This window comes from Lissotriton helveticus, chromosome 5_1, assembly GCF_964261635.1.
Source record: "Lissotriton helveticus chromosome 5_1, aLisHel1.1, whole genome shotgun sequence".
In the NCBI taxonomy this organism is placed as follows: Eukaryota; Metazoa; Chordata; class Amphibia; order Caudata; family Salamandridae; genus Lissotriton; species Lissotriton helveticus.
This window is the reverse complement of record NC_136065.1, coordinates 2,099,261,171-2,099,287,827: the sequence shown is the minus strand read 5'-3', so window position 1 is coordinate 2,099,287,827 and position 26,657 is coordinate 2,099,261,171. Positions and strand designations below refer to the sequence as shown.

Genomic DNA, 26,657 nt, shown 5'->3' with positions numbered 1-26,657 from the left:
ATGACGTATGTGTGGGAATGACAGTTTTTTTTATATTACCGATCCGTGCTGGTGGATGCCACTTGAATCGGTAAAAAAATTTAATTACACTTGCACAAAAGCACTTTATCACCATGAAGCAGTGTGGCAGTAAATGGTAGCTTGGGGTAGCTGACGGCACCTCAAGTATCGGTGAAGTGACGCTTGCGCTCTTTTCTCCTTCAACTTTTCTAGTGAGTATTAGTTTGTTATATTGGTAATTGTAGTCATCACGAGGTTTCCGTGACCCTATTTTTATTCAAGAGCGTGACATTAATGTTTCCTAGAAACCGGCCCGTACCAAGGAGCCACTGATCAGAATCCCAGGAGGACTCAACCCACTTACTCCCACCAGGAACTTTTTGAGCACGTTTGATCCCTCTGGGCTTTTTAAATTATTTCCTTACTTAACCCTAGATCTTCTGCTCAACCACCCACCACCCCCACCTCACGTGTCCTGATGAAGACCTTCTTGTAAGGGATAACCTACTCCTAAGTATTTATGGGGTTGAAACGTCGACAACCGGATCCCACACCAGCTTCCCTCCCAAGCTACAAATAATTTGGCTTTCCTATTTGGAAGCATGGTCATGATTGAATACAGTGTCATTTATGCGATTTTCTGTGCCTGGTGCCAAACGTAGCCAGTCTCTCAATATTTCTCAAAGGAGTACTTGTGACTTATACTGTATAATCAATATATTTTGTTTCTGCACTACCTTCCACCACATATACCCTCATCCTGCCCTTCTTTCCCCCCCTTGCTTTGGGCACTATGATGTGTTGATTTGTGCATTTATGCTATGTGTGCCGATTTTACATGCAGTACTTTGTGTTTAAATAACAAAGGCACTTTCTACTCTTGTTTACTGGTTCAAAATTTTTCCATCACTTACTATACTATTTTTACTACTTTGCGTTCATCCTGGGACCACTCCCTTTTTGTATGTGTGGGAATGACACAGGATTTTTTTTTTTATATTACCGATCCGTGCTGGTGGATGCCACTTGAATCGGTAAAAAAATGTAATTACACTTGCACAAAAGCACTTTATCACCATGAAGCAGTGTGGCAGCAAATGTTAGCTGTCGGGACCATCAAAATTATAAAAATGAAATTTAAAAGAAAAATGAACTGTGAGGTGTTTGGGAAGCAACGAAGGAGTGGGTGGGCGGAGGGGTGGGATAACCATCAGGGGGTGGGCCTGGGTGGAGGGCACAAAGAGGAGCTTGAGGCTGTGCTCGTGGAGGCCTTTAAAGCGTAATATAAGCATGGAAGGGGTGCAGAAAGCATTGGACAAGTTTGGGGGAGGGGATGATGGAATGGAGCAACAAGGAGTGGGGGTGAGTGGAGCAGAGTTTAGGAGGGAAGCAGCCCACGTGGGAGGGAGAAAGGAAATTTGCATTCTCATGGAGCCCTGAAAGAATTATTTTTTTAAAGTTCCCTGAATGGGAACATTGGAAGGATACGCATGAGCCAATCAAAATGATGATAAAGAGGTATGCTGCCTGGGAGGGCCAAACACAAGAAGAAGAAGAAAATCCATGGAGTAAGAAGCAAGCAATCGAGAGTGGACTAATGTGCCCACTGCAGGGGCCTGTGTTCGACCTCATGGTCATAGGTTCCAAATCCCAGCGGGTCCACTCAACCTTTCATCCATCTGAGGTCGCTAAAATGAGGACCTTTGAGTTGGGTAACAATAAACATCTGTTATTCAGCGCCAAGATGCCTCCGGGTGAACGTACGCTTTACAAATACACAGGTTCTGTTAGAGTGGCAAGAAAGGAAATCGCAAATCAATGGGCGAGCTTTAAGCCCACTGTAATTTCTTTGTACTTTTTAGGTATCACATACACAACTTGTATTTGTAAAGCACACGTTCAGCCGTAGGCATCTTGGCGCTTAATAACAGATGTTTATTCTTACCCAACTCAATTGTAATCATTTTATCGATCTCAGATGGATAAAAGGCTGCATGGACCCGCCGGGATTTGAACCTGTGACCATGAGGTTGAACACAGGCCCCTGCAGTGGACGCATTAGTCCACTGATCCACCAGACCCGGCTGGCAGCTCATGCACTGTCTCTGTGAGACATTTTGTTTATAATCAGTGGGTTTACACTCTCCCCCCCTTAGCTTACAATTTGTTAGCTTCAGCCCTCATTTCCTTCGTCCCCATTTGTCAAGGCATCGGTGTATCATGTCCTCTTCTTGGGTTAGGCCCTACCTTGGAGCATGGATGAAGAACTTGTGTCCATTCACTGCTCCCGTTTTTGGAGCTGCTTTTTTCTTGTGTTCAAGCGCTCCATATGAGTGCTTGTGTTTTCAGGCCGTCTCCCATATGCTGTCTGTGTCGCCTCTTCTTCGTCCCACTGCTGCTGTGTGATTCTGTGAAACCACCACCCGCACTCATACTGATGTCTCCCATCCACTCCTTCTCCATATTCCTCCTTTTCAACTGTCTTCCTTGTGTTACCCCCCCCCCCAGCAGTGCTTGCTGTCTGTGTGCTTATCCTATGTTCCTTTTTTTGCCTGGGAGCTTCTCCCCGCGCCCCCCTGTTGTGCGCGCTTTTGTTGGTTTCTTCTCCTATCATTCTCTTCCCTCTCCGTTTGGCCTCCTTCGTCCGTGTTACTTTTCCCTATCAACTCAGCCTCTATACCCACTCATCCTGTTACTTCCTCTCCTCAGTGCTGCCCCCTGATCCTTGCTTCCTCTTCCCCCTGTATTTCTTCACCTACCAGCACTGGTTACTTACCCCTCCCCATCACCCAGTTTATCCCATAAGGTAGCTGCCAAAGATCAGGCAGTCGGTCAGTTCCATAAAAGGGTCACTTCTTCACAGGGAAGCACAGTTTACGCTCACGCAGAAAATATCCACACTCCCACTGCCATCAGATACTAACGGCAAAGCAGTGTTTATTTAACAGGTTTAGAAAGCATCCTTCCAACTGTTGCTACTCAGTAACATAAATAAAATATACATGTTGACACAGAAGCAGCCGAGCAGTTCGCTGCGCGTGCCTTCAAAATCTGTTCCGCCAGCAGGCCACTGGTTGGAGGGCCGCCCAGTTCATCATGCTTGTGATGTCGATAAACAGGCCCGGACTGGCCGTTGCGGGCACCGGGCAATCCCCCGGTGCGCCGCAAGGGTGGGGGCCGGTTTTGGGCCCTGGGGGCCGTTTTTGTTTCAGGGCCGTTTTTGCAGCATAGCTGCAAAATCGGCCCTGTAACAAAAACGGCCGAAAACCGGCCCCGGCAAAGAGCTCGGTCGCACCCCCAGGGGGCCGGCCGAGCACTTTGCCCGGGCCGGTTTTCGTTCTCAGTCCGGCCCTGTCGATAAATATGTACATTTGAGTGGGGGTGTTAACAGCAACACTTTTTTGTAGTTGTCTGCATCTGTTGCAGTCTGTTAATATTGATAAATATGATGTAGATATACACCATGATATATGTATGTATAATAACAAACGTACATCGCCGTGGTTGAATTCACCCAATATGATACCCCCTCAACCCCAAGTCAAAAATACGTGGTTAGGCAGGCCCTGTGACCCAGGCACAAAGCAACTGATTGACAGATCACAGGTGGAGGGACACCTAACCCTTAGACAAACATGCAAACAGGAAAACCCAGATCTATCCCACAGATAGGCAGTGACACCACAATAGTCTCAGGAGATTTGCCCCCAATAAAACATGTTTGGATGGAGTGGTGCACATTCCCAAAAGACCATTATTCCGATGCCATACTAAGTTAGGAACACTCAGCCAATCAGAACACAGCATGCACACTACACGCAGTAATCACACGTCGGACATCGGGACACGTACCCACTAGCTCCGCATTGTATCCATGCAGGGTCCAGACCCACTTGTGTTTCTTATCAAGTTACCAGATTTATGACTACGTGACCACGCCTAGATTCCTGTTCAAAAAGAATGCATAAATCGCTTTATTACACTTAGTGAAATGTATAAAAATTTGGCCAAAACCAATTTACTTTGATACAGTCTTCAGGCCCGACTCTGTTACCTGCTCTCCCTGCCACTGAGTTTAATTAAACTAAATGTTCCTATTTTGCCAAACGCCTCTGGTCATTCATTTTTTCAATATTCGAGCAACAAGTCTATTTACAAAGGCATTATAGAAAAAGATTATTTTTAGACAAAACCACATGTCCGATTTGTGAAGTATGAGGCCTTATGGCTCATATATTATATATTCTGAATTCTGTGCACAATGCTTTAAAAACACACTTTCCCAAAAGATTTGCATATACTGAAATAAAACAATATTTTTCCTTTCAATTTACTACAAGGGAAATTCTACTAGATAGTGTACTGCAGCTGCTAAATATAATGTTTTTACTAACGTTGTCACATTTGAATACTTTCTCATTAATAGATTAATGATGTGTGCAGACAGGGCACAATTATGTCTGGGATTCGTCACAGGTGTGCAGTGAAGTCTTTGCAACTTGTTCTGGAAATGGTTATGTGTTAAATTAAAATCTAATCTGAGTTAGAAGATTTAGGATTACCAGCTATATTTTACATAGTGTGTTCGGGGTATTCATGGCCAGTTAGTAAACTATTGTGGTGCACTCTATAGAAACTTTAACAACTAACCACTGGCCGCAGAAGAGCGCTTTCTGCGCCACTGGGTGGAGATTTTTAGGCTAAGACCTTGTACCCCTCTTTCCATTGGACGCACTTTGCCCACTCCCTCCTGTTACTTCTCCTCACCCTCGGTGTTGCCCTCTCTTGCTTCCTCATACCCCATGCAGCATCCCTCACCCAAGCTACTTTTTCTTTGGTTTACCCATCCAACTCAGATCGACAAACAGAAAAAAACACTCATGTCATATTGTAGGGGCGCTAATTCTTGAGTATATGCCTTCAAAACAATGTGGCAGGCAGCTCATAGCTTTTTTTTCTTTTTGAAAAGCCATGCTGCAGAACATGTGGATACTGTACAGCATCGGTCTCAGAGCCGAGACCTGTTGGCTTTGCCAATGCTTGTTAATTCAGTCCACAAGAGGCTTGAGTCTAGAGACAGATAAAAGCTTTCTGTTAGCGAGACCTAAAAAATAGAAAAGGTTACCACGTCAACGGGGCAGGCGTTGATGCTTAATGGATGGAAAAATTGAGAGGGACATAATTAGCAATGCAGATGTTGTAGTCAAAAGACAGCATTGATGTCTCCAACTTTAACAATTCTGTGGGGATCCCTCGATTGTGATGAGAGTCAAGGAAGCTGAAATATGTGGAAACAGTGTCACGGCAAAGAAATGCAGGCGTCACAGCGCACAGAATAGCCATTCTTACAGAGTGCCCATACAACCAGGATGTTTGGTTTCACTCTCTGACATATGATGGATTTACTGCCTGTCCAGCTCACAAGTGTGTTGGCAACACTCGAAAAGCAGATTAGGAAAAACAGGAGAATGCGCATGGAATTGAAAGGGAAACCTGTGATTGGGGGGAACTACCTAAAATCAATGCCTCAGGTTGGGGGCACTTCAACGATAAACTCCTACTAGTTAAAGAAGAAAATCAGTGCTTAATTTTACTAGTTCAACAAGAAAACCAATGCTTAATTTTACTAGTTTGATAAGAAAACCAATGCTTAATTTGAGCTGGTGGTTTCTGGTGCTCGGCACCGGCACTTAATTGTCAACACCAGCGCTTGTGACAGGCTGCCACAAGGTGGCACTGTCTAGCAAATTTAGAGATGATCACAACAACAGTTAATTGTTAATTCAATATTCATTAAAATTGGCTATTACCTTCTGCCCTGGCCATTCTTATAGCTTTGGAGGCCCGGAATAGTCTGGATGGTCACACTTGCAGGAGTGTGATGGTTAGTAGTTGTGTAGTTACTGTCAAAGACAGAATGGCAGGGGCAATGTGTGATGCAAGCTGCAGTGGCCACCTGACGAGAGCCCTGGTGCTTAGTTTTTTTTAATACAAATTAAGCACTAAAGAAACAGATTAGAACGAGTGACTCACTAGGGTAGTCTAAAAAGGGTGACCAGAATTGTAAAGCCTAAAAACGGGACAGTTCACGAAAATAGAAGAAGGACTACATTTCTACTTCAAGCGAGTGCACAGAATGAAAGCGCTCCTCTGCAGAGAACTCCAGAACACAGGCAGTTAGAACAGACATAAAATGCAATTTTTAAACTCAGAAGATCTGTTAATTAAATTGCTTTCTTGAAACAACTGCTAACTACCTATGCTTTGTAAAACATACAAAAGCAACTCTAGCCCTTTTCAGTCGACCCTCTCTAAAAACCGGGACAGGAGCTACATTTCATGAAATCTGCCGGGACAGCTGGTGAAAAACCGGGATCGTCCGGGTAAATCTGAGACGCCTGGTCACCCTAAGTCTAAAGGACTTAATCATACCACATTTTAGACGATTTTGAACTGTCTGGGATGCATCCGTTCCTTTAAGACGAGAGCGGATAAATCTAGGAACACATGGTACAAGTTCAGAGGAGGAAAGGTATAATCTTGCTGAATACAGGGTAATTATCCCCAAAATCACCCACTATCCCGGTAGAGCGGGTCGACTGAATAGAGATATGGGTAGGTTGACCAGAATTTTTAACCCGTTTAGCGCGGCGCAAAATCCGCCGCGCTGCAGGCGTTCTATTGCGCGGGCGGGACCGCGTCGGCCAACTTACGTGCGCAGCACTACCGTGGTAGTGCTCGCAACGGCCGTTGGCCGACGACAGCAGCTAATGGGTTAAAGCCAAAAACTGGGACATTTCCTATAGATAGAAGAAAGACTACAATATTACTGCAACCCAGCGCGCTGAATGACAGCGCTCCTTAGTAGAGAATCACAGAAGAGGCAGTAGGGACGTACATTAAATGTCATTTGTAAACCCAGGTGCATGCCTGTTAATTAAATGTCTTTCTTATAACAGAAGCTAACTATCCCTGCTTTACAAAACATAGAAAGATACCTCCGACCGTTTTCATCCGACCCTCTCTAAAAACTGGGGGTATGAGCTTAATTTCCTGAAATCTGCTGGGACAGCTGGTGGAAACTGTCCGGGCAAATCCGGGACGCCTGGTCGCCCTAGATAGGGGCCAACTCTTTTGTGTTGCACTGCACAATTAACACACACAGATGTTACTCTGTGTAAACATTGCATTTAATTTATTCCCCTTAGTGACTCGATGCGTATATTTTCTATGTTAATGAACGCTGTCAATCAAGTTACCCTACACCCCTCGGTCGATGTAAAATGGTAGTCCCACTCCAATGTCTGTCAAGTGTCCTGGTTTGGGGGGTTTAAACCCTGGTCACGGATGCTGTGAGATGCCTCCTGGCGCCTCAGATGCAAGTACCAGAGCCATCACGTCCCGTGCGCCTCTTGCAGCCCCCGAGACAGCCCCATTGTGGGGCTCCGGGTGGGGGTCTCAGCGCCGCCTGTTCACAAAGACGTGTTGTGTTAGCAGTCCACAGGCGGGGGACCACACATGCGGATGTATCAAAGACACGCCGCGTGAAATCAAGCCGGCAGACTGAGCGACAACAAAAAACACGCGCATTAACATCACAATAATGTTCACAGGCGCAGAGGGGCCTTCCGTGCAGGACACGACACCAGGGCACAGTGCTCAACTTATCCCAGAGACCGCGGAAGTGACGTGAGCAGAGCATTGACACACAAGGGAGCTGCTCTGTCACACGACTTCTCTTCTACACAGATTTTTCATTTTTTTATTTGTATTTTTACAGTTTTGTATAGCGCTAGCTAGACCCGTAGGTATCAGAGCGCTTCACATACATATTGTGCAAAGCCGAAGGGCCTTACATTACCTAGAAGGCTGACAGATAGACAATAGCAAAACATTTCAGATTAAACACAGACGGTGGCCAAGGTAACATGGAACAACATTCCGCCACATTTTCGGAGTATGAGTGTGCCCCCCACACTCCCCCCATCAAGGAAAGTGAATCTGAAATTAGCCCCTTCATCCCACGGAGTGCAATGTGCACTTTTAAGTTCGGTCTTGACAGCTCTTCTTTCTGTTTACTTTATGTTATCTGCAAAACAGGATGTTTGGCTCCACCTACATGTTGATTATCCTGAGTACCGGGTCTGGTGGCTCAGTGGACTAAAGCAGCCACTGCACGGGCCTGTGTTCGACCTCCTGGTCACAGGTTCAAATCCCAGTGGGTCCACTCAGCCTTTCATCCATCTGAGCTCGATAAAATGAGTACCATTGAGTTGGGTAACAATAAATATGTTATTCAGCGCCAGGACACCTACATGCAATCGTGCGCTTTACAAATACACCTGTTATGTTATGTTACAACATTTAATTGGGAAAAGTTTGTCTACCTGCACCAAAAAGAGTCACTTCTCAATGGCACGGTGTTCCCTAAACTAAGATGACTTCTGTGTTCAAACTTAACGTCGTGACGTGTACTGCTGCCTTGTTTCTTGTAGAAGTGTTTCCATCCTCATCTAACAAGCCCCAGTCTGCGCTCATCCGTGCCTGGGCCATGCCCAGCACCACACACACTGGACCTTCCACCCCCATACACTATTCCGAAGAGTTTCTCTGGTCTCTGAACCCAGGGCGCCCATTCACTCACTACTGCCACACCGCACCACACTACACAGAGGAAGTGTACACCTGAACCCACTGCCGCTTTGCATGCAACACAGCAGCGAAACTTTTTCCACGCAGGGAATTACAACGGGGTTGTTACAACCATTGTGTTTTAATTCTGCATAACATTACTCCGCAAGTCGGAACAAGAACTTGTGGAGGGTTTAGAAAGTGTTGGATTTAAAATACAACACCTTCCCTAGTGTCCGCACAGACTGGAGTTGGAATAGTACATTTTACTATTCCAACATCCAGCACCCACCCTCCACAAGTCGTTGTTACGATTTGGGGGGTAATGGTATGCGGAATTACAATGCGGTCGTTGTAACGACCGCGTTGAAATTCCCTGTGGGGAAAAAAACTGTGTGATAACAAGATATATTCCAGCAGCCAAATGCCACCATCACCCATACACAGCCCACATCCTGCACCCACCCACAAACACACACTCCACGACAAACTATCATGCATGCTCCTGAAAGCCCTATCACTCAGCACACACGCCACGGAAATCAGGGATCTCCTGGACAACAACGCCCAGGATCTCCTCTTCCTTACGGGAACATGGCTGACCACCTAGTCGGCACCCGACATCTCCACGGCTATCCCAGTAGGATACAAACTCACGTGTCAGGACCGCCAACACAAACCAGGAGGAGGAATCGCAATAATATTCAAGGATTCTTTCAACTGCACCACACAACCACAGAGACTGCAACCCTCTTCAAGGAGCATTGCTACCACAGGCATGGCCATATGCAGCTGGGGCAGCAGCTTGGAATCCAACTGGGTTCCCACCCTGCTCCTGAATCAACCAACCAATTGTGAAGCGTTTGCCTCCTTCTTCACCCTGAAAACAGAAAACATAAATAAGGACTTTCTCAATGACTTAATTACATTTACTGATACACATACTGACACTTCATCATCTCTTCCTGGAGCCCCACCCCGAAGGTCATCACAGTTTGATCTCAAACATAATGCCTCTTTGTCCTCCTTCAATACTTAGAGTGAAGAAGCTATACTCAAAATGCCCAAGGTCCTAAATCCCGCCAACGACTTCACAGACCCTCTTCCCGCAAAAGGCTTTAAAGACTGCATTCCATTGCTACTGCCTATATGGACCTCGATCATAAATACTTCTCTCCTTCAACGAATCATCCCTGAAATCCTCAAATCTGGGCAAGTATCCCCCAACCTAAAAAAAACATCGGCTGATCCCATGGACCTAAACAATTACCGCCCAATATCTAACATCGCGACCCTGGCCAAACTCTTAGAAACATTTATACACAGTCATCTTGGCAAACATAAAGACCACTTCAACCTTCTCAACCATTACCAGTCCAGCTTCCGGGCAGGGCACAGTACGGAATCAGCCATGACCCACATAATAGAAGATGCTCTACAAATCCTTGACCAAAACGAAGCCTGTCTGTTTATCTTGCTCAACCTATCTTCGGCCTTTGACACCGTCAAACACGACAACCTGTTAGAACCTACTGAAACACAGAATGGGATTAACTGGATCTGTGCTAAATTGGTTCACCTCATTCCTCCAAAATAGATCTCAACGATTCAAGGTCAATCAAGCTTTGTCCAAACCCGTCCCAGTCACTAGGAGTCCCACAGGATTCATACATCTCGCCTACACTTTTCAAGTTATTCATGGAGCCACTCACCAAAACTCTTAATGCTTCAAATGTACAATTTCATATGTACGCTAATGATACACAACTATATTTAAAGATCCGATCAATAGAAGACATTAAATCGTTCAACTCAACACTAGAAAAAACTCAAGACATGGTTGGCCGAAAAACATCTAAAACTAAACGCCCTGAAAATAGAATTCCTCCTAATTTCTTCTTCCTCTCAAGTACCCATAATTCAAGACTGGCTGAAACATCTAACAGCACTCTACTGCCAACCTCTTATCATCGACTCTGCTTAATCGCTGGGAATAACTCTGGACAGAAACCGTAATATGCAGTAACACATCAGCCCCACAACAAAAGGAGAAAACTTTCAGCAGAACACACTGAGAAAACTTAAACCCTTCTTGCCTGAAAAGGACTTCAAACTGGCAGTACAAGCACTAGTCATCCCAAAAGTGGAATATGGAAGTGGCTCTCTATACGGTCTTCCCAGATCCTCGACGGACCAGTTAGGAGCGTCGGTCACCACTGCAGTTAGACTCATCACTGGCTCCAAAGGCAACTCTCACATCTCCCCGGATTTCAGATCCCGCTGTCCGTGTCTGCGGTCGGTGGAAACCTCACGCACGTTCTTTCTGTGCCCAGCTATCGTTGGCTCCATACGGCTTTGATTCGAAGTGAGTGCTGCAGGGATAAGGGGGCGCAGTGGCGTCTTGGTGGTGACCCGCGCCTATTTAGCCAGCCATATGTACGTGTTTTTTTATCTCCCCTTCACGCTGCTTGTCTCTCTCTTGTCAGTCTCATCTGTTGTCGTAGTCCGGCCCCTTGCTGAGGAGAAAACGCTAAGGTGACCCCGGCCAACACCCCCCGCCCACCCTCCCTCACCTGAGAAGAAAAGAGTGGCAGCTTTAGTTATCCACTGCTGTTCTTCCTGGTCTTTTTGCGGCTCGGAGTGTGCACTGACTCGGCATTTCCGCTGTGCCGGTCACATTTTCCATGGCTTCAAAGAGGCCGTCGGACGGGGAGCAGAGGTGAGCACTTTCACTCTCCTTCCTACCGGCAGAAACAAGAAGCTCTCTTCTTGGGCCCCGTGCACAATTCAGTGACGACATCACTGACTTTATCACCCCACACGCCCTCCCCTCCGAGGACTACATTCTATTGGGAGACCTCAATTTTCACCTGGAAAAGAGCAATGACAGCAGCACCACCACCCTTCTGGACAATCTTGCCAACCTCGGACTCAAACAACTTGTCACTACCCCCACCCACATTGCAGGTCACACACTCGACCCCATCTTCACCTCCAGCAAACATGTCTCATTCAGACACACCACAGCTCTTCATTGGACGGACCACAGCTGCGTTCATTTTACCTACAATAAGACCACAATCCACAACCATCCTCAACCTACCCTGCGAAGAAACTGGAACAAAATCACCATCGACCAGATCTCCTCATCGCTTCTCCTAAACCCCCCCGCCCACTCCTCAAACCCCGACCAAGCAGCCACTAACCTCACCCAATGGCTATCCAACAGCGCCGACATCCTAGCACCGTTGAAAAAACGTCAAAGCAAACAAGGCAGCAAAAACGCCTCTTGGTTCAACGATGATCTTAAGAAATCTAAGAAACTCTGTCGATCCCTTGAGAAGGCCTGGAAAAAAGACCCAAACACCAGCACCAGAGACGCCTTCAAAAACGCCACCCGCATACACCACCAACTAATCCGATCTGCCAAGAAAGCCGCATTCAAAGATCGTCTAGATAACAATGCCCACAACAGCAAGGAACTATTCAACATCGTCAAAGAATTTACCAACCCTTCAGCCAACTCCAACGACATCACCCCCTCCCAAGCCCTCTGCGACTCCCTAGCTTCCTTCTTCCACAACAAAATCGCAGACATCCACAACAGCTTCGACAACCGACCCGGAGACCAACCCACCCAACCTTCCGCAGGACCTTCACCCCCCTTGAACATCCTTAACGACTGGAACCCAATCTCCACCGAGGACACGATCCGCCTGATGAACTCCATCCACTCAGGATCCCCAACTGACCCATGCCCTCACCATATCTTCAACAAAGCAGACTCCATCATAGCACCACACCTCCGAGATGTCATCAACTGCTCCCTCAACTCCGCCACCTTCCCGGAAAGCTGGAAACACGCAGAACTCAGCGCCCTTCTGAAAAAACCCACAGCTGACCCCACCGAACTCAAAAACTACCGCCCCATCTCGCTCCTTCCATTCCCGGCCAAAGACATCGAGAAAGCTGTCAACAACCAGCTCGCCTTCCTCGAAACCAACAAATCACTCGACTCCTCACAGTCTGGCTTCCGAGCCAAACACAGCACTGAGACCGCCCTCATCGCAGCCACAGACGACATTCGAACTCTACTGGACAATGGAGACACAGTCGCCCTCATCCTCCTCGACCTCTCCGCTGCCTTCGACACAGTCTGTCATAGCACCCTTCTACAGCGCCTCAGAAACGTCGGAATCCAAGGAAAAGCACTGGAATGGATCACCTCGTTCCTCACCGGAAGAACCCAGAGAGTCCGCCTCCCACCATTCAAGTCAGAGGCCTCTGAAGTCATCTGCGGCGTGCCACAAGGATCGTCACTCAGCCCCACCCTCTTCAACGTATACATGAGCCCCCTTGCGGCCATCGCTCGCCAACACAATCTCAACATCATCTCCTACGCTGACGACACTCAACTGATCCTCTCACTCACCAAAGACCCTAACACCGCCAAAACCAACTTACACGAAGGAATGAAAGAAGTAGCCGAATGGATGAAGCACAGCCATCTGAAACTGAATTCAGACAAAACAGAAGTCCTCATCTTAGGCACCTCCCCCTCCGCCTGGGACGACTCTTGGTGGCCAGAGGCCCTCGGAAAAGCACCCATCCCGACGGACCACGCACGGAACCTGGGCGTCATCCTGGACTCCTCACTCTCGATGACAAAACAAGTCAACGCCGTTTCATCTTCTTGCTTCAACATTCTTCGCATGCTCAAAAAAACATTTCGCTGGATCCCCACCGAAACTAGAAAAACGGTCACCCACGCACTGGTCACGAGCCGCCTGGACTATGGAAACACCCTATACGCCGGTACCACCGCTAAACTCCAGAAAAAACTCCAACGCATCCAGAACGCCTCAGCCAGGCTCATACTAGACATCCCGCGTAAAGAACACATCTCTGGTCACCTGAAAAACCTCCACTGGCTCCCCGTACATAAGAGGATAACGTTCCGCCTCCTCACCCACGCACACAAAGCACTCTACGAACTTGGACCCGAATGCCTCAACACACGACTGTCCTTCTACACCCCCACCCGTCAGCTACGATCCTCCAACCAAGCCCTGGCCACTGTTCCTCGCATCAACAAAACCACCATGGGAGGTAGATCCTTCTCCTACCTGGCAGCTAAAACCTGGAACTCACTTCCCACTCACCTTCGCCTTACTCAGAACCACCTAGCATTCAGAAAGCAACTCAAAACTTGGATTTTCGACAAGTAATTCCCCACCCTTCCTCAAGCGCCTTGAGACCCTATGGGTATGTAGCGCGCTATACAAATCTATTGACTTGACTTGACTTGACTTCTCGGGTGACAAAGGCCGGACTTTCAAAAGCGCCCATGGAAAGCAGGGCAGGAAGCGATACCTCAGGTGAGGCACGTTCGACCGTGCAATCCGATGCCACGGGCTCCTCGGCTTTTACCGCACACCAAACAAAGTGTATTGTTTATTCGTCAACACAACGGCTACTGGAAGTTGGGCCCCGCCTGCCTTCCCATACTCAGCAGCTGAATTACCAAGCCTGATGGTTAAAAACTCGCAAACAGGGCAGGGAGCGAGTCAACATCGGAGGCTGGCCGTAACTCTTTATGCTGAATTACCAAATCATGAAAAGGTTTCCTCCTCCTCATAGGCATCTGATACCTTTTCGTTTTATCTCGTACATATAGGGAAAACCCTGTTAAGAATTTGTTAAGGATCTTTTAAAAACAAGCGTGTAAATGTGCATTGTTGAACTGTACTGATGACATTAATACTTTTATAGTGATGATCTTTCCTTGTGCTAACTAACTCGCGGTGTGAGGCATTTCAGTCTCGTTTTTAGGTTTGTCTCCTCTCATGGTTCCCGTAGTCTTATTCACCTTTCTTAGGTGTTCCTTGTCTCTCGTTCTGTACTATAAATTTGTGGACGTATCTTTACTCTCCCTATATCTTATGTTTCCTCTTTCTCAGCCTCGAAGTTTCCGTCGCTCTTTCTCAAACAATTGCCTGTTTCTTTCCCTGTCTCTTTTCGCTCTCTCTGCCTCTTTACGCCTCTCTTTCTCTATCAGTTTCTCCACTCTGTTTGCACCGGTCCCTGCACTCACCTGTCCGCTCTTTAGACTCTCTGCCCCAGTTAAGCCTCTGAGAGTTTGGGCATCACTTCTCTATGCCTCTGCCTCATACTCTGAGCCCTCCCCTCTCACTCCTTGTGATCCTCTGCCGCCTGTTTCACTGTTTCCACCCTGGAGACCGGCTGACTGATTTGCAAGTTAAAGCCACCACCAGCCCACACGGGCTGCGAGAGGCAGCGGTTAAAGGGAACACTTGGTTCAGTATTCCACACCGGGGTGAAAGCAAAGACGTAACAACAATGAACAACCACCTCGAGAACAACAAAAGCGCCGCTAGCGCATTAAAGGCAGATTGTGAGACAATTCCGAGAAAGTCTGAGGAGATCTTAGTGTAAGGGCAAAAGCAGACCCAGGACCATGGGGACAGGCACTATTTATTTAGGCAGGGAGTTAGACGTATTAGAACACCCTGGAAATGTTTATTTTATAGCAAGATCTGTATATTTCTATCTACACTTCTCTATCTTTCCCAGAGTGGGTGACAGTGACTGCAGCTATGGTTCTTTGGGAAAACCCAGACTGGTGCTATGGTGTTTGCCTGAACCTACACTCTTCAGTTAAGGTTAATTAATTTAAAGTTCATCATTATTTAAACATATTTGCAGATTAGTTAAAGTGTGGCAACGTTATTTGGGGAGACTGGGAAGGACATTTCACACCGGAAGTCTCATACAAATTTGTGTTCACCACTATAGCAAAAAAAGGCCGAATGGAACTACACTAAAATTGCAGGTCCTTATTATTGGGTTAAAGTAAATTTGAACAGTCGTTTCCTGAACTTTGCGCTACAAAAAAGCGTGGTTCTGCTTTGTAGAGTTACATTTATCTCTATGTGTGGGTGGCTCTGTGTGTGAGTGACTCTGTGTGTGGGTGGCTCTGTGTGTGTGTGTGTGTGTGGCTCTCTGTGTGTGTGTGTGTGGGTGCAAATGCAATAGGTCTCGCATTTGCGAGAGATTAAGCTACTGGCATTGTAAATGACAATGCCATTTATTTATCGGTTTTCAAAACCAACACATAAATAAAAAAATTGTCATTTACAATGCCAATAGCTCTAACTTTTACAAAGGCGAAACCGTTGCATTGTAAATGCTTGTTGTAGTGGTAGTTAAAATTGGACATCAGCCAACGCGTTTCGTTCCGAATGGAACTTCGTCAGGGCTCAATTATAATAATCTTGGTCCGCTAGTTCTGTATATGTGCGTCAGTAATTTCCAGAGTAAAAACAAGGTAGATAAAATCCGTTAGGCATAGAGTATTGGGCTTGTCAGTTGTTTAGTATCCCACAAACGTCTAAAGCTAGGTGGCCCAAAATGGTGGCCCAAGTCTCAGCTATATAGTGTCCCAGAAGCGTCCAGAATGGGTGGACCAAAGTGTTGGCCAAATCCTCCACATCCACATGAACTCAGTAACGCCACGAATACTATTTTTCAGCGTCACGTGTTTCCAAGGCCAATGTCGCGGCCAATAGTCCCAGTCGATGTTGACGTGCACAGTGTAGGTCCCTTGTCTCGATTTTCAAACAGTTTGCAATTGGCACAACTCTGCACTCTCATAAAACTGGGCTATAGTTTTGTTGGTGACGATGCAGTAGACATATTTACTGCTGTGTGTAAGTAACAGTTTTCTGCTTTGTAGTCTGCAGATAGGACATACCAGAAGTTCTGCCAGAATCCTGAGACAATATCTGGGTGTGGGAGATGGGTTGTGTCTGTTCCGTGCTGTGATGTTTTGCTGTGCCGTGGTCATACAGTGGTTAACGCCCTGGTCCCACAGCCAGCCTTCTGTGTGTTTGGGAGATGGGTTGTGTCTGTTCCGTGCTGTGATGTTTTGCTGTGCCGTGGTCATACAGTGGTTAACGCCCTGGTCCCACAGCCAGCCTTCTGTGTGTTTGGGAGATGGGTTGTGTCTGTTACGTGCTGTGATGTTTTGCTGTGCCGTGGTCATACAGTGGTTAACGCCCTGGTCCCACAGCCAGCCTTCTGTGTGTTTGGGAGATGGGTTGTGTCTGTTACGTGCTGTGATGTTTTGCTGTGACGTGGTCATACAGTGATTAGCGCCCTGGTTCCACATCACAGCACTGTTCCGTGCTGTGATGAGTTGTGTGTGGTCCGTACTGTGACGTCATACAATGGTCCCACAGCCAACCTTTATTTATTTATTTATGAGTTTTTATATAGCGCAGACTTTACCAGAAGGTGTCAGAGCGCTTCACAATAGGAACAGTAATGATACATGAGGAGAAAATTACAAGTGAACAAGTTACAAAAGCAAACGTTAAGTTACATGAGGCAAAAGTGACAATTGTGAGCAAACAAAATACAAGAGGCGCAAACGGTGCATTACAGGAGGAAAAAGTGACGTGTGCAAGCACTCAAACACAAGAACAAACGTTACGTGGGCAATGGTGGCATTTGTGCAAGTATCTAAAGCAAACAAAATTTAAGAGGTAGCAAACAGTGTGTTACAAGAGAAAAGTGACGTGTGCATGTTACAAACGAGTACCAAACACAGGTAGAAGGATAATACTGCAATAAATGGCAGAACACACCGGGAATGCACGTATATAGTCATGGAGAATAGCATTTTCTATAATGGAAGGTCTTCCTTCAGATGGGTTGTGTCTGTTCCATGCTGTGACGTCATACAGTGGTCCCGCAGCCAGCCTCCACTGTGTTTGTGTTGAGGGGGGGCGCCTCCACTTGGATCCCTTGCGCTCGTGGGAGGAGAGGTGCAGGAGGCGTCCAACCAGCGCCCGGGGCCAGGCTGCAGCCGGCGGAGGAGGGCTTCTTTACCCGGCAGCATGTGAGCCCACCACAAAGGAGGCACTTCAAACGGGGCTCCAGGAGCGGCGCGCGGGCGGATCCGAACTTTGGGGGAACTTTCCGTCTTCAGGAGGCTGCGAACTTTTAAAGCAACATTTCAGGCTGTGGAGAGAAAGAACCGATCCACAACCGAGTGGAGGAGTGCAGAGAGCTCGGGGTTTGTTTTAAATGTCGACTGTGATCTGAAACTTTCCGACAGCTGAGCCCTGACAGCAGCGCCCGGAGGGAGGCGTAGGGTTTCAGAGGCAGCCCCCCTCGGTGGGACCTCACTGAGGCATGGAGGCGCCCTGAGGTAGAGCGCTGCGAAGACGGGGCACTCAACAAAGCAAGGCAGGTAAGAAGCGCCTCGGAAAGGTGCCTGCTGCTTGTGCACAGTCGTGAAAAGGTCACACGTGCCTTTTAAAATCACTGCTTGGCGCTTGAATATTGTGGCGCTATATTTCCAGCTTATTAATCAAGAGCAGCGACACTATTTTAAAAGCTCAAAATCGAACCGGCGTATTATGTTCTAATAACTGTCATAAGATCTTACAAAAAGGAGAACCCACGTTTATAACAAAGCGGCGCTTCAATCGTGTCAGGCGTGCAGGGGACCAAACGTGCTGAACAAACACAGAAGTGCAAATCCTTATGGTGCAGAGTTGCAGACCCTTATGGTGCAGAAGCGCAGATCCGTAGGGTGCAGAAGCGCAGATCCTTAGGGCGCAGAAGTGCAGATCCGTAGGGTGCAGAAGCGCAGATCCTTCGGGTGCAAAGTGCAGACCCTTAGGTGCATACGTGCACATTATTAGGGTGCAGAAGTGCAGATCCTTAGGGTGCAAAGTGCAGACCCTAAGATGCAAAGTGTAGACCCTTAGGGTGCTAAGGGCACATCCGTAGGGTGCAGTTGTGCAGATCCAAAGGGTGCAGAAGTGCAGATCCAAAGGGTGCAGAAGTGCAGATCCTTATGGCGCAGAAGTGTAGATCCTTAGGGTGCAGACGAGCAGATACTTACAAAATAGAAGTGTAGATCCTTGGGTCACAGAAGTACAGATCCATAGGGCGCAGAAGTACAGATCCTTAGGGCTGAGAGCTGCTGATTGTTAGGGTACAGATGTGCAAGATCCTTAGGGCGCAGAAGTATAGATCCTTAGGGCTCAGAACTGCTGATTGTTAGGGTACAGATGTGCAAGATCCTTAGGGCGCAGAAGTGCAGATCCCTAAGTTGCAGAAGTGCACAACCTAGCGCACAGAAGTACAGATCCTAGTATCCAGAAGTGCGGATCCTTAGGGCGCAGAAGTGTAGATCTTTAGGGCTCAAAACTGCAGATTGTTAGGGTACAGATGTCGAAGAGTGTTTAGGGTGCAAAAGTGCAGATCCCTTGGTTGCAAAAGTGTAGATCCAAAGGGCACAGAAGTGCAGATCCTGAGGTGCAGACGTGCAGATCCTAGGGTGCAGACGTGCAGATCCTAGGGTGCAGAGTTTCAGAATCTTTAGGATGCAGAAGTGAAATGCTTAGGGTATAGAAGCGCTGATCCTGAGGATACAGATGTGCAGATCCTTATGGCGTAGAAGTGCAGACCTAGGGACCAGACGTGCTGATCCTTGAGGTGCTTAGCATATGCTCAGATGTGCAGATTCTTAGTGCGCATCAGTGCAGATCCTTGGGTGCAGAAGTGCAGATAGCTAGTGCGCCAAAGTGCAGGTCCTAGGGAGCAGAAGTCCAGAGCATAGTGTACAGATGTGCAGATTCTAGGGCGCAGAAGTGCAGATCTTTAGGGCGCAGAAGTTAGGGCTCAGAACTCCAGATTGTTAGGGTACAGATGTGCAAGATGTTTAGGGTGCAAAAGTGCAGATCCCTTGATTGCAGAAGTGTAGATCCAAAGGGCACATAAGTGCAGATCCCCAAGTTGCAGAAGTGCACAGCCTAGCGCACTGAAGTACAGATCCCAGGATCCAGAAGTGCGGATCCTTAGTGCGCAGAAGTGTAGATCTTTAGGGCTCAGAACTGCAGATTGTCAGGGTACAGATGTCGAAGAGTGTTTAGGGTGCAAAAGTGCAGATCCCTTGGTTGCAAAAGTGTAGATCCAAAGGGCACAGAAGTGCAGATCCTGAGGTGCAGACGTGCAGATCCTAGGGTGCAGAGTTTCCGAATCTTTAGGATGCAGAAGTGAAATGCTTAGGGCATAGAAGTGCTGATCCTGAGGATACAGATGTGCAGATCCTTATGGCGCAGAAGTGCAGACCTAGGGACCAGACGTGCTGATCCTTGAGGTGCATAGCATATGCTCAGATGTGCAGATTCTTAGTGCGCATAGGTGCAGAACTGCAGATAGCTAGTGCACCGAAGTTGGGGTCCTAGGGAGCAGAAGTGCAGATCCTGAGGTGCAGACGTGCAGATCCTGAGGTGCAGACGTGCAGATCCTAGTGTGCAGAGTTTCAGAATCTTTAGGATGCAGAAGTGAAATGCTTAGGGCATAGAAGTGCTGATCCTAGGATACAGATGCTCAGATCCTTATGGCGCAGAAGTGCAAACCTAGGGACCAGACGTGCTGATCCTTGAGGTGCTTAGCATATGCTCAGATGTGCAGATTCTTAGTGCGCATCAGTGCAGATCCTTTGGTGCAGAAGTCCAGAGCATAGTGTACAGATGTGCAGATTCTAGGGCGCAGAAGTGCAGATCCCTAAGTTGCAGAAGTGCACAGCCTAGCGCACAGAAGTACAGATCCTAGGATCCAAAAGTGCAGATCCTTAGTGCGCATAAGTGCAGATCATTGGGTGCAGAAGTGCAGATAGCTAGTGCGACGAAGTGCAGGTCATAGGAAGCATAAGTGCAAAGCATAGTGTACAGATGTGCAGATTCTAGGGTGCAGAAGTACAGATGCTAGGGAGGAAAAGAGAAGATCCTAGTGAGGAGAAGTGCAGATCCTTGCAGTGCAGAAGTGCAGATCCTAGGGAGGAGAAATGCAGATCCTAGGGAGGAGGAGTGCAGATCCTTGCAGTGCAGAAGTGCAGATCCTAGGGAGGAGAAGTGCAGATCCTAGTGAGGAGAAGTGCAGATCCTTGCAGTGCAGAAGTGCAGATCCTAGGGAGGAGGGGTGCAGATCCTTGCAGTGGAGGAGTGCAGATCCTAGGGAGGAGGAGTGTAGATCCGAGGCTGCGGAAGTGCAGAGCCTAGGGTACAGTAGTTCAGAGCCTTGCCATAATATCCGTGTTAGTTTTATGAGGTATGCTGTGTGCGCACGTGCATGTGTTTCTGTGTTACTTGTTTAATTGTGTTTGTGTGCACACGTATACGTGTGTGTCTAGGTACACGTGGGTGTTGCGTTATTGACAACTGGCGCTTGTGAAGCGCACAGTCTCATAGACAAGGGGTGTTCTGCGCCCCCTGATACTTGCTTTAAGTGCCGTTCTGTCGATGCTCTGGGCTTACAACTGGCGTTAGTTTTACTTACCTCTGAGGCTGGGGTGATATTGGGGGGCAAGGGGTGGGGGGGAGGGGTGAAATAGACCGTACCATTTTTTAGGAGCTACTTTTAGAGCTGTTTCCTAGTAAGACAGGGAAGGCTCGAGAAGGATACTCTCACAATCCGAGCCAGCGCACCCTTCTGTGCCCTAGGAGCGGGCAGCGGCCTCGGCGTGTGATCTTGGTACCTTTTCGGAATTTATTCTAAAACCAAAACCCGGTGTCGTTTCCTTTCGAGGCTTTTGTTCCTGCCAACCCCGAGCGCATAAACTCAAAGGTGCCCCGTCCAGCGCCAGTCCTGGCCCAGTGGCACCAGTGCGTCGGGTTCTGGGACTTTGACCTGCCCCCGTTAGAAAGTCCCAGAATGCATTGTGGCTGGCTAAAGCAGCACTAATGATCAAAGCGGAGATTAAAAACCACCGCTGGCGAAGCCTCCACGTTGTAACTTCACATCCGACGAGTTTCCCAAGTCTTAGCCCCGAGATGGAGAAGGGGGTGCTGTGACACGGGGTCTTTGCCTCAGTCACTGAACTCTGGCGGCACAGGGGGGCCCTTAAGGAGGGGGCTGCTGGCCCGCGCTAATGAGGGGCTTTAGATGCCCGTATGTGGGTGCGGGGAGAGGGGGTGCCAGACTTGAGGAAGACAAGAGAAAGGTAAACACTTGTGTTTGCGCGTGACAACAAGAGCACGCCTTGGGTCTGGGCGCTGCATTCATCAGGCGTGCCTTAAGTGCCTGGTCCGGGGTGCAGCCTCCCCCGGGGGAGGGGGGAAGTGGGGGGTCTCCGGCTGCCGTGTTCAAGTGGTTTGTCCAGCCATTAGCCGCTCCTTTGATTGCACTCGAGGGTTTAATGAGGCAGGGAGGCGCAGCAGCGGAGCTGCCACTGTTTGAAGTGCCGGACGCACTTAGCCCAAGAGCGCACAGTGCCTGCTCTCCGCGCCGTCCGGCCCCGGGGTCCACTAATGAGGCGTCGCCGGAGCAACGAGGAAGGCCGCGGAATCCGAAGAGGGGCCAGCTGCCCGGCGCACATATAGGTTTTCACTCCAGTGTGGGGGGCGGGGGTCGTCTTTCACACAGGAAGTCTCCCCCACGGTGTGAAGCAGTAATTACCGACAGGTTGGTTTGTAAATTAAATGCAACTGGATGGAGTCTCTGTCGATAGGGTGGGGGAGGGGGGGGGGGGAGTGCAACAGATTATCCCTGGACACTGGTAGAAATATGACGTTTTATGTTATGCGCAGGCATGCTGACAGGAACTAATCATTATCATATAGCGGTCTCTCAAAGTGACACGCACAATGCGTGACACCCACCACGCCAAGCGTGACACCTTCACGTTCTGGCTTTTCATCCAAGACAATGATGTGTCTAGCCTCCTAGATCCCAGCATGCAAAGCGCCGTTGGCTAAAAAGCCAAGACTGTCTGAAGTCATTCATATGGCTAGGACCTCCTGGCAGCTGTCATTAAACAAATACAAATTCTGTGGTATGGACAGTAACAGAGATACATGGACCGCCGGGTGTGGAGGGCACCTATTCCTGCCAGAATGAAGCCATTAAAAGAAAGAATTAAGCAATTTTTATGCGCAGTCTTTTTTTACGCATTTACTATCCATAACATGCCCTATAGACTCTTCACACAGCCCTTACAGCTTGTTGCATTCTGGGAGTTGTAGCCAGTCCCATAGTTGGAGATTACCAATCGCACAATGGAAGTCACTGAATTGAAAGGGCTGTTGTCTGAAAGTGTGTTTATGTCTATGCACGTCTGTCTGTATCTCTCAGTACCGGTACCAGTCTTGCTTCATAGGCTTCTCGTTTTGGGAAGATGTGGCAAGTGAGCCAAAAGGAGATGATGTGATCTGCAGAGGATCACACAATGTTGATTTTGTTGGGTAGCCAGGACTCAAACTCTGATATTAAGGTCTCACAACCAACCATTTAGCAGGTAGACCATGTCTCCACCCAAAATCAAACTCACTAATTGGATATCTTTGGGATTTAAGCGTCTGTATTTTCCCGCTATAACAGTATCATGGTTCTTTGTGTTTCATTCATTTTTTACACAATGACTGCATAAAACTCTTTAAGAGCTCTGGGCGATTCCAGGACTTAGTCCTCAGGTCTAGATTTGTGTTTCATGGCCAAAGAAAGAACGTTTCAATCAAACCTCTTATTCCTGTTCAAAGAATGGATCGATCACTTCTCAAATATTTTTGATCGGCCCGGGTCTGTATCTAACATTTCAAGCCCTGCGGAACCACGCTGCGATCAAAAGTCTTTATTAAAAATCTCTGTCCATTGGCGTGCAGGATGTATATTTATTTTATTTGAAAGTTTTATAGAGAGCGAACAAGTCCCTTGTGGGTGTCAGAGCGCTTTACAAGGTAAATATCTTAGATACATAGGTACACGGTAAATAACATATAGTTCCATGTCAGTCAATAATATTGTAATCACTGTATCTTAGATAAACAGGTATATGGTGCATAACAAAACATTCCATATATATCAAGCATAGTATAGACATAATATCTAGGATACATAGAGAGAAAGTAAATAATATATAGTTACATATAGATCAAGTGTTGAGTCGGATAATAAAAGTAGCCCATGCTCAAGTGAACTTAGCCATGAGAAGAGATTTCACTTCATTCAACCAATCAGAATGAGCCGCTCAGATAAAGCTCCAGGCGGGATGGAGTCCCTTTGGACATGCATAAGGAAGATAGCTTATGCTGGTCCCCAGTCCTAACAAACGTTATTAAATCAGTTATTGTAGGACATGCATTCCCATTCTCGATAGAGTCAGTAGTTGTCTGATTTTTAGAAAAGGCAATTGGAATCTTCCTAGATGCTACTTTCTCCCATTTCTCTTTCAGATAGCTTATTTAAGATTTTAAGTAGAATTTTAGTTTCCAAACTGGAATCTTGGGTGGATGATAAACAGATGCTATCTAGGGTACAATTTGGCTTTGGCCTGGAGTGAGCCCAGGTCAACAATCCCTCAATCTGCAACTAATCTTAGGAAAGTATGCCAAGGCCAGGAGTCGGTCCATTCATTTAGCATTTATGGACGGCTCCTGCGCCTTTGATTTGGAAATTTGTTCCAAACTGGGGGCCATTTTGAGAAAGGCCCCACCAGCATATTTCTGCCTCTGACCACTGCACGAACGCCACGGAATCCTGGCGGTCGCTGGGGTCCATTGGCGGTTGGACTGCCACAGACGTAATACTGCGTACGGTCCCGCAGTGCTGCGGTGGTCAGGACTGCCAAACTCGTAATCAGGCCCTAAACATTTCTAGGAAATTGGGACAAAACCAGTGAAGGAGAGTATTAACATTTATAAAAGCAAGTGTGTGTCTAAAGGGAGTTATGGTGCATGGCGATGGGCATACAAGGAAACAGAGTGGATACAGAGGGTGCAGAATATGTTTTTATGCAGATAACTGGCAGGTGTATTCTTAACCTTGAAACATGGCTGGGCTTTTTAACAGACATAATTAGCTCAAGTCCTTTGTTATTATGGCACAGGGCCTGGAGTTTGCCAGAAGCAAGTTTAACCGGGGAGATTCTATGTGATTGTGTTGCATTGGATAAGGCTATGTATATCCCTTGGCTTAGAAAAGTTAAATCTATTTTCAATATCTTGGGGACTCCAGAACTTTTTCCATCTTAGATCTATTTTTAATATCTTGGGGACTACAGAACTTTTTCCATCTTAGATCTATTTTTAATATCTTGGGGACTCCAGAACTTTTCCCAACTTATGCAGACACTAAAAGAGAAGTTAAAGTCTTATTTTTAAATTGGGGAGCTCAAATAGGTCAGTCGTAGGGACTTGAAAGCGTTGTGGTCCGGCACAGATTTTACCCTCACACAATCAGGCGCAGGCCCTGAGATTTTATCTGTGTCTTTTTTACCAACACCAAGCCTAGATTTTATTTAACTCGATTTTGTTTTAACACCATCCACTTTTCTAGTGGCCTTTCCACCCCAGGGTACAATGTTTCCTTAATTCGAAGTTGCCCTTCTGATGATAATTCTTCTAAACAATGCACTTTATGCTTTCTAGCAACAACTTGGCCATGCTCAAATACCCTATACCTGTTTATTTTATAAGATCTTCACTGGCAATTAGGAAGAGCCCTTGGGACTTGTCCTGAGGGCATTTACCAGAATTCATAATATTATAAGTTTTCTGTTATGATAATGTATTGTTGTTGATTTGATGTATTTTATGTGTGTTTTAACTTTGCTTTTAGGCTTTTTATAGCTGAATAAAGATTATTTTTATTTTTACTGATTGAAAGAACATTTACTTTTAACAGGGATACACTTTGAGCACCATTTTTACCCTCCGCAGCCTCAAAGGCAGGACTAGACAGAAACATACTCAGTGGTTAATTTGTAAAAAGATAAGTGCTGGGGCTCTCGTCGGGAGGCAGCTTGCATCAGCTCATTTCTCCTGTTAGTGCAACCTGAAACAGAACCAACTACTAACCATGAAAGTGGGGAGAGGGTGTGGTGTAATGGCCGGAGCTGCAAACTTCGGAGCTCCGGATCTGGGAATTGGCTCAAAATCCTGTGATTCTGGGTAAATCACTTAATCGCCCCATAAATTAATGTGTTCTTAACTGGTGATCATGAAAAGCGCTGCTGTTGATTAAGCGCGGGTGCTGAGCACCAGAAACCAACGGCTCAAATTAAGCACTGAACATACTACATACATACACCTTAGCATTCACTGGAAAATAAACCCTTAACCTGACAATGAATACAACCTACTTGCCAAGACAGAAGCTGAATTTGCGTGCTCACACACTTTCACTGGGAGACTTATTTTGCTTCAGTGATTCAGAAATAAGGCTGTGATTGTTCAGCACATTTGAGAGAAGTCTGGCTTTGGCTGACAATAAATAAATGGTAGCTTGGGTCAGGCCCGTGACACGCAGCGCTCGTTAAATGCTTTGCATTTACTTTATGGCCCCATGGACACATTTGACCCATTCCTTCTTGCGTGGCAGACTTGACTGTTCATCTTTGTTACTGTAATCTGGGACGGGGCGGGGCGTGAGCCCACGCAGTGCGTAAAGTAACGCTCTCTTTCGAGTGGGCCTCCTAACATGAGAGCCTGCATGCCCACAGCCTCGCCCGTCCAGGGACTGGGGAGCAGAGGGCGTGGGCCCCTAGATAAGGAGTTTTAGGGGGTCCCTAGGTAAGGTCCCTAGGCAAGGAGTTTACAGTTCTCCCCTTGCAGGACGTCTCAGAAGGTGTCTTGGAAGCTTCAGTGGGACATGTAGTTTTATCTAGGACTGGGCGGAATTTGCGTAATCACATTATGCAAATCTCCGCAAAACAGTAAAAAATCTCTGCGAACGCGCAGAAATTCCGCAAACACGCGGCATTGCTTGTTTGCGATGCTTTTTTCTTGTTCGCAATCGCTGTTTGCGTGCTCGGGGAGAAATATCTCATGAACACGCATTTTGAGAATGCAAACAAGCAAAAATGTTTGCGAAGTCGTGGAACGCAGAATTCTGGGCAATTTCGCGTTTTCCGCAGAACGCAAAATTACCCAAATTCTGCAAATTCCGCGAGTGGAACGGAATTTACCGCCCAGGCCTAGTTTTATCCCATC

At 47.1% G+C, this 26,657-nt stretch overlaps 2 protein-coding genes across 2 annotated transcripts in view; one reads left to right on the top strand and one right to left on the bottom strand.

The window, feature by feature from the left end:
* RALGPS1 (Ral GEF with PH domain and SH3 binding motif 1) overlaps positions 1-26,657 on the bottom strand; it is a 1,636,862-nt gene that overhangs the window by 832,792 nt on the left and 777,413 nt on the right. The gene's annotated exons all lie outside the window — the stretch shown is intronic.
* ANGPTL2 (angiopoietin like 2) overlaps positions 17,507-26,657 on the top strand; it is a 99,699-nt gene continuing 90,548 nt past the window's right edge. Inside the window, exon 1 of the mRNA XM_078646108.1 lies at positions 17,507-17,908. The gene's annotated coding sequence lies outside the window, so the exon portion shown is untranslated. The remainder of the gene's footprint in view (positions 17,909-26,657) is intronic.